Below are 8,375 nucleotides of genomic sequence, written 5' to 3' on the forward strand. Positions count from 1 at the left end.
CTAGGGACTTATTCAATTCAATTATTATGTTCTTCATCTCCAACTTGTTTTTTAAATATTTTTATTCTTTTCATGCTGAATTTTCCTGATTTCATTTAGTTGTGTATCGATTTCTCTTGTGACACATTGAGCATCTTTAATATGATTATTTTGAATTCACAGGTGTTTATTTCCTGAGAGTTGGTTTTGAAGGTTGGTTTTGGTCCTTTTCCTGGGGCACACTTTTCTGATTCTTTATATACCTTGTTATATTTGTGGTGTACTGTATATTTGAAAAAATGGCCACTTTTTTTCAATCTTTATGAACTTACAGCTTCATATGGAGAAAAACCTTTACCGATTATCTAAGCTAGAGTTTGTGGGGACCTATCAAATTGTTTATTGAGATGCATCTTTTTCTGTGTGTAAGTGTTCCCCAGTAGAAAAACTTGCCAGTTTATTTCCCATGTGTGGGCAATCTCTTGCTCTCTCTAGTTAGTGTGTATCTGCAGCACTGCAGGTCCTATTGACGGCAATAAGCCACTAGATTTCTTCTGTTCTCAGCAGCCCTCAGGCATTCAAAGTATGTCGGCTTTCGAGAAAAGCAGAGTGCTGGATGCACATTCCACTTTTCTCTCTCTCTCTGATGGAGAAGTATAAGCTGGATACCTTCTGCTGATTGCTCTCAGCTAAGCCAGTTTGAGGGAAGGCCTGACACAGTTGAAATGAAATCGTTTTTCTTACCCATTTTATTGTGGCTGTTGTTGGCTTTGGGCTATCTTGGGGCATTGCTAATTCTTAATTTGTTTCTAGAATTATTATAAATTCTTTTGGAGTATATATTGTTAAATCCGTATTTCTCTGAGGGATTGAGTTATGGGGTTCTACTGTTTTACTGACATTGTTCCCCACTTACAATGCATTTTTGACAAATGTGTAAAATCAATGGAAGTGATGAAAATATTACCTTTTTATTAACTGATGCTGAAAATATTGGACACGTTCAAACATAATTCTCATAACTTATATAAAATAATTCATTATTATGGAATGAATGTTTGTATCCTTTTAAAATTCATATGTTGAAATCCTACCCCATATGTGATGGTATTAGGAAGTGGTAACTAAGATTAAAGGAGGTCTTTTGGGGGAGATTTGCCATGAATGAAATGGGTACCTTCACAAGAGCCACGGAAGAGCTCTACAGTAAGAAGTCGGCAGTTTGCAACATAGAAAAAGAGGACCTGCATCATAACTGGACCATGATGGTTCCTGATCTTGGACTTCCAGCCTCCAAAATGTGAGAAATAAATTTCTATTTTTTATAAGCCACTCAGTCTATGATATTTTTGTTATAACAGGATAACAGATGGAAAATTATGTAATTAAACAAAATGTAAAACTAAAACTTTGAGAAAATAGGAGAAAATCTTTTATAACTAAGACTAAGCAAACAGTTTTTAGACTTAAACCAAATCGCAATTTATTAAAAACAATTAGTAGTTTGTACTGCCTCATTTTTTTTTAAAAAGGTTGTTGTGTTATAGGCCCTTTAAATAGGCTAAAAATACAAACTACAGTCTAAGAGAGAATATTTGAAAACCAAGTATTTCACAATAGACCAATATCTTGAGTAAGTCAAGAACTATCAACCTCAACAATAAAATTAAGCCAACAATAAAATTAGAGAATGGGTAAAAATATGAAGGAATTTTTACCAGAGAGGGTATGTAGTCAGCAAATAAGCACATGAAAATGTGTTAGCCATGATTCGTCACTAGGGAAATGCAAATGTAAACCACAATGAAATGTCATGGCATGGGTATCAGGGACCCAAATGAAAACCAGTGACAACAACAGATTCTCCCAGGGATCTGAAGAAAATGGGTTTTCATGCATTGCTAATGGAAATACAAACTATTACAGCTATTATGCAACTGTACAGGTTTTTCAATATCATTTGCTGTAAAGATTATCTTTTCCTCATTAAGTTCTTTGGAAGATTTGTTGAAAAATTAGTTGAATAAAAAATTGGTTGAAAATTATTTGAAAATACATGCATTGGTGTGTTCCTTGTTCCTGCATCCTCTACTTCATTCTATTAATCTGCATGAATATACTATTGTAACAATATATTCTCTTGATCATTTATAATTTAGAGTAAAATTTAAAATTAAAATGTATGATTTTCTCCAATGTCTTTCTTTAAAAAAAAACCCTGTCATTTATTGTGTTAGATTGATTGCACTTGCATATAAATGCCAGTTTCCTGTTTCATTAAAATGATATATTTCTCCATTTATTAATTCTTTATTTATTCTTGATATTGTTTTATAGTATTCAATATAGAGAAAATATACTTTTAAAAATTTATTACTTTATGTTCTATTTTTCATGTATTAAATCAGAGTATTCTAAATTTATATTTCCAATTATGTATTTTTAATTTATTTACTAATAACTTACTACTTCCAAGTTTTTTCACACATTCCCATGTATTATCCTATGTCATATAGCTTCACACAGAGAAAACTAGCTTTTGTTGTAGTACAGGCAGTTTTGCTGGCAAACAAATCTCTAAATTTTTGTGAGTATAAAAACAGCTTCATTTTGTGTTTATTTTTTGTTTTTTCTTGTTTTTTTCAGGGGAGAACATGAACACAGTCCCCCACTACCACAAATATGCAGCTGAATTTTCCATATACAAGGAAGTCTCAGGGGTCAGCATACCCAGAGTGCAATGGGTGAGGTTCACCCTGGAAAACCACCTCTGTGATCACAGAATCTCCTCTGCCAGATAAATATTTTTTTGGATAGATAATTTTATCAGATATAGAAGTTTTAGTTGACATTATATTACTGTTTGTTTAGCATATTTGAATAAGTCATATTTTGGTTTTCTGGCCTCAATAGTTTCTGATAAAAGCTCTAACACTAACTTTCATGGCAAAATAAATTGTTCATTTTTCTAAAATATTTCAAGATTTTTCTCTTTATTTCACTCTCTTAGAAGATTTATTATTATGAGTTATATGTGGCATATTTGCACTTTTGTCTTGTTTGTGATTTGTTGAGCTTCTTAGATCTACAAATTTGCAAAATTTTTGCTCATTATTTATTTCTCTCATTTTGCTTTTTTTGGGGGGAACTTCAACTACTTATATATCAGACACTTGATATTTCCTCATGTTTCTGAAGCTTTGCCAATTTTCACTTGATTTTTTTTCTATTATTTAGATTGTGTTGTTTTTCCTTATTTAGTTTTAAGTTTGCTGATTATTATATTTACTCAAATCTGATATTAAACCAAACTTGTTATTTTTCCCCTTATAGTTACTGTTATTTTTCAGCCTTTGATTGGTTTTTGCATGATTTTTATTTCTCTGTTGAGGTTTTCATTCTATTAACATATTAAAACCAGCTTACACCAATTTTATACATATGTTCCTATAATCCTTTGAACACATTTATATAATTTTTGGCTGATGAATTAAACCTGGGTCCACTCAGTTTTTATTGGTCTTCTTTTTTCTTTGTTATGAATGGCACTTTCCTTTTTCTTTGATGGAGCTATTTTTGGTTGAAAAGTGGACATTGTGGATCACACATTTTTCTGGTTCTAGATTCTGTTTTGTGCTCTTTGTGGTTTTCTTGCTCCTAAGGAATCTTTCCTTGATTTTCAGTCTTTCTACTAGCCTCAAGGGTTTGTCCCAAATTGGTAAGGCTTCTACTGTCTGTTGCCTGGGAGGTGCACAGTTGGGGACTGCTCTCAGTTAAAAAACAAACAACTACGACAAAAAAAACAATAAAATCTCAGATTACACCCAGTGTAACTCTATCTTTAAAAAGTAGTGCCCTCATTATTCTTTTCCAGAAATTCTTCTGCCCTTCCTGCTGGCTTTCCTTTGATTCTGCGATTTAGTTGACAGCGAGGAATGTGGGCAAGTTTGTGCCCCTCTTTCTGTCATTCTGTACCTGCTACGCTGTGCTTTTTAAACGTTTAAATTTCTCTTCTGGCACTTAGCTCTATTCTCTGGCATCTTTAGTTTATAAATATGAGATTTCTCTGTATGTTTTGTAGTATCTGTGGGGGGTTGGGGGAAATATTCAGGCTGGAAAGTCACAGACTTGCAATTCTTACTCTTTCTTATTGCATTATTTTAAAGATTAAACTCTCTCTTCTTTTGACTGTTCTTGAGTTTGTTTTAAATTTATATGTGGGAGGGGTCAAAACATCAATGCTACTGAATATTCTTTTTTTAAAGATTTTATTTATTTTTCTTTAGAGGGGAAGGGAAGGAGAGAAGGAGAGAAATATCAGTGTATGGTTGCCTCTCATGAGTCCCCTGCTGGGAACTGGCCTGCAACCCAGGCATGTGCCCTGACTGGGAATCAAACCGCGATTGTGTGGTTCTGAATATTCTTTCAATGTAAAATGTTTATGCCAAGAAAAACAATGAAATCTTCATATGCTTTGATTTAGTGACTATTAAAAGGATTTTCATTTAATAGCACTCTTTTGGAAATAATCAGAAGGAAGAATGTTTGAATTCTAGAATTCAATTTGAAAATTTCTTTGAAAAATAATTTACACACTACATTAAACCTGGTACATTGAGTCTTTAGGTTCCCTGCCTGAAAGATACATACATCCCTCACCTGGGAGGCCATGAAAGCTTTTCTATGGCCACCTCACATTCTAGCCTTGTGTTCTATCTGAATCAGAGGAATGTTTAAGAAAAATCATAGTGCACAGACTATTACATAACAATTGATCTTGTATTATAAATAATTTCATGACACAGAAAAAGGCCAACAACAATTTTTGCTTAAAAATTTAGACTTAAAACTTGTTTAGCTATGCTATTAATTTTTTTAATTTAATTTATTTATCTTTAGAAGGGGAAGGGAAGGAGAAAGGAAGAGAAATATCAGTGTATGGTTGCCTTTCGTGCATCCCCTACTGGAAACTGGCCTGCAACCCAGGCATGTGCCCTGACTGGGAATCAAACCGTGATCTTCTAGTTCGAGGGCCTGTGCTCAATCCACTGAGCTACACCAGCCAGGGCTATTTTTTTTTTTAAGTCAAAGGAAAGAGTACCTTGGAGACAGATTCAAGGGGTTAGCCAAGGACAAGGTGCCACTATCCTTTGTTTCCCTGGTGGCAAGTCTCATGGGTACTCACAGAGTTTAGGAGAGAGAAGTAAAAATGCATACCCGAGATGCAAGAAAGCTGTGGATGTATTTCAGAGAGAACCTGATAGCTGTATCTTACATGAGGGAAAATGGCAAACAGTGGCAAACACTGTTGTTGGAGATTAAGCAAGTTTCTCCCACCCCATTTTTCTATATTTTATATTCTGTTGTAAGTTTTCTTCAATTTTATGCAGATACTTATATTTAATAGCTAAAAATCTCAGTTCCTTTGGGAATCTTAAGAAACAAAGTCTCAGCATTCTTGATTTACTCAAGTGTTTTTTAAATCCAGTGGTTATATATCAAGAAAATGCATGTAAATAATGTCACTTATTCACTGAAAATAAAAATATGTAATATCTTGCAGATCCAGAGAGTAGTGTCCTTACCTTCTGATGTGTATTGTATGAGGCAAATACTATAAGAATAGAAGAAAATGCTAAAAGGTATATATTAAGTTTTATTAAACTACAAAGAACGGAGTAACTAATTGTGTCTGTCAAGAATGATTCAGAAGAATTTGTCAACATAAGAGGCACTCACACCTGTGAAGAATTTTTGGTGAGTTTACTTGAGCCAAACTGACAACACTGGCCAGTGAGCAAAATCTGAACAAATTGAGAAATGCTCTGGGAAATGGCAGTGGAGCACCTTATTTTATACATTGCAACCAAAGGAGGAGACATTAGGGAGTTATGAAGAATCCATTGGTGATAGATTAGGTAGGTGGAAGAAAGCAAAGGTGGGGCTGGGGGCAGGCTCTGGTATTGGATAAAAGGTAAAGTGATAGAAATACACTTCTATATGCACGTGAGTAAAGGATAGTTATGAGTCAACAATTAACATGATAACAATGACAATGAGGGGAGCTGGTAGTTGTGCCCAAGGGTTTTGAAAAAAAGGGAAGTTACCCTGACATTCCAAAGGTCTGTTATCACTGACTCAAAAAGACAGGAGACAGGCTCTGTTAGAGTAAATATGGGCCTTTTTTAAAGGAAAAATACCATCCTAGGACAGGTCTACCCACCATGAACTGAATTTAGTTCATGTTTTAATTTCAGATCGCCCTTTGTGGTTACTCTGGGTCTCTGAGTTTTGCAAGGCTGCTTCACAGGCCTCCCCTGAGCCTGTCAGGTTAATGTGTGGCCCATTTTTTCCCACAAATCTTCATAGGTAAGCAACTTACGCAGATGTTTAAAGGAAGAAGAAAGTCTCACCAGAATGGACACATAAATGTGTGCAACTTTTTGTATATCCATACCAGCTCAATAAGGTGTATTTTCTTTAATTAAAGAGGAATAAAAACACCATGAAAACCAGAGAGTAAGAAAAGATATTCTGGGAAAAGCAAATTGAAAGAAAAATATAGAAAATTTTAATAAGATTAAATAAAAAGACATTTTCCCCATTACACATCATAAATTAAGTGAAATATAAACTTGACTAAAGGCTGGGTTGATATATATTCTATAATTATTATTGGTATTTTTGTTGCAAAAGGAACTCCCATGAACTCCATTCTTTTCTCCAATGCAACAAGAATCAGAGTTCAGCAAATCTATTAGTGTGCAAAGGGTTTATTGGTGACTTGTTTTCATGGAAGAGAATGCCTAGTTAAGGTGGGGTCGTTGGTGAGAATCATAGGTTCAGGGTGAGCAGGGTAAGAGTGTAGAAGGTAAGGGCTGACAAAGGTCAAGATGGCAACTGGACACATGGCCAGAGGCCAGGTAGCCTGAGTCCAGGCAGTCAGAAAGCCAAGAGTTTCAAGTCCAAGTTCTTTGTCCTGAGGACCATGTTGTTGGTGGGATGAGGGGTGAGACTGGAAGAAGCTACAGGTACAGGTGGTGCTAAGCTTTCCAGGTCTGAGGTATGACTACCAAAAGGTAGTAATGAGCTTATTCTTTTAGGTACTGTTACAGAACAGGGCCGAGGTGGGTACAATATACTATTATTGAAAGGACCCCCCACTAGGTTCCCTTGTCCATCACCAGAGGAAAGACATCTCTCAATGCCAGAGATTTGTGAAAAGGAAAGGAAATATTTATTTAAAACTATACAGACTTAAAGCAGTGACCTAATGTCTTCATTAAAATATCAAAGTCCTTTAGGATACTCAAAGATGCATGTAGTCCTTCCTCCTCCCTCTACCCTAAACTAGGGTACCATATCTCAAGATAAATACATGTCCATGATCCAGTCTCCTGGCTGGCACTATCAGCTGTGTCATCTCTAGGATATTCAGTTAATCCAAAGCTATGTGGCACCTTCTCATGGCACCTTCTCATGGCTCACCAACAAAAGTCCTTACACCCTTCTCCCAGGCAAAGTCTCTCCTGTTTCCTAGGCCACGTAGCCAAAGGGAACACCACATGGTTCTCTACCAAAGTTGGGGGGTCCCCACTCTGGCCAAAACTGTGTGGTTCTCCCCTCAATGGCTGTCATGTCTGGGTTTAAATTCCCGCACCAACCTTCCTCTCTACCCCCATTTCCAACTCCTCCTACAATCAGTTATACTTGCCAGCATTCCTATATTATTCCAAGTTTACTGGGCTGCCATTGTGAGTCTGGGCAGGTGTGGCCCCATATCATGGGGCTAATCTTCTCCAAGCTCTAGCACAGGTGCTATAACTGGGGGGTGCGGCTGCCCCCAGTTACATCTTGGGTGGAAGTCACTTCCATCCCCCTGACTCAAAGCATGGTACAGCTATTTAATATATCTATGCAACCAGTTAAAGGTTATAGGTATGTTAAATGACCATGCCAGAGGTTAGCTGCAAAACTGTTGCTGTATAAAACAGCTCTCCATGGCCCTGTTCCATGTGTCCCTTCTCCCATCTCACACCTGTGGGGGTAAGGGGTGAGACATCTAATACCTCTTTCCAATATTTTCTGGACACCTTGAGTTCTGGACCCCATTCCAAACCCCTATTTGAGACCCCCCTCTGGGCTGCACCTTATTTCAGTACTAGGGGCCTTTCTGGGTCTTTCAGGCCTTGGGATGGAAACACAGTTTCAAAGGCTTTCTTTCCCAGATAATGGAAAAGATACACAGAAGTTCAAGACTGCTGAGTCAGTGGACCAGACATGTCTTCCTCCCTGCCTTTGTTTCCTATCTATTTATTCTACCTAACCTTTTCTTTTAAAAAATACATATATTTTTAAGAATGCAGACCGTTGATACACAATAGATAGAACACCCG

At 36.3% G+C, this 8,375-nt stretch overlaps 1 non-coding gene across 1 annotated transcript; it reads right to left on the reverse strand.

The window, feature by feature from the left end:
- Positions 1–2,622: 2,622 nt before the first annotated feature.
- On the reverse strand, positions 2,623–2,784 carry LOC118995882 (U1 spliceosomal RNA). The gene has a single exon (XR_005068373.1). It is a non-coding gene; the product is annotated as a U1 spliceosomal RNA (small nuclear RNA).
- Positions 2,785–8,375: the final 5,591 nt, after the last annotated feature.

The sequence above is a fragment of the Sturnira hondurensis genome, unplaced genomic scaffold (assembly GCF_014824575.4).
Source record: "Sturnira hondurensis isolate 20B ecotype Veracruz unplaced genomic scaffold, ASM1482457v3 Scaffold0010428, whole genome shotgun sequence".
NCBI classification, from domain to species: Eukaryota; Metazoa; Chordata; class Mammalia; order Chiroptera; family Phyllostomidae; genus Sturnira; species Sturnira hondurensis.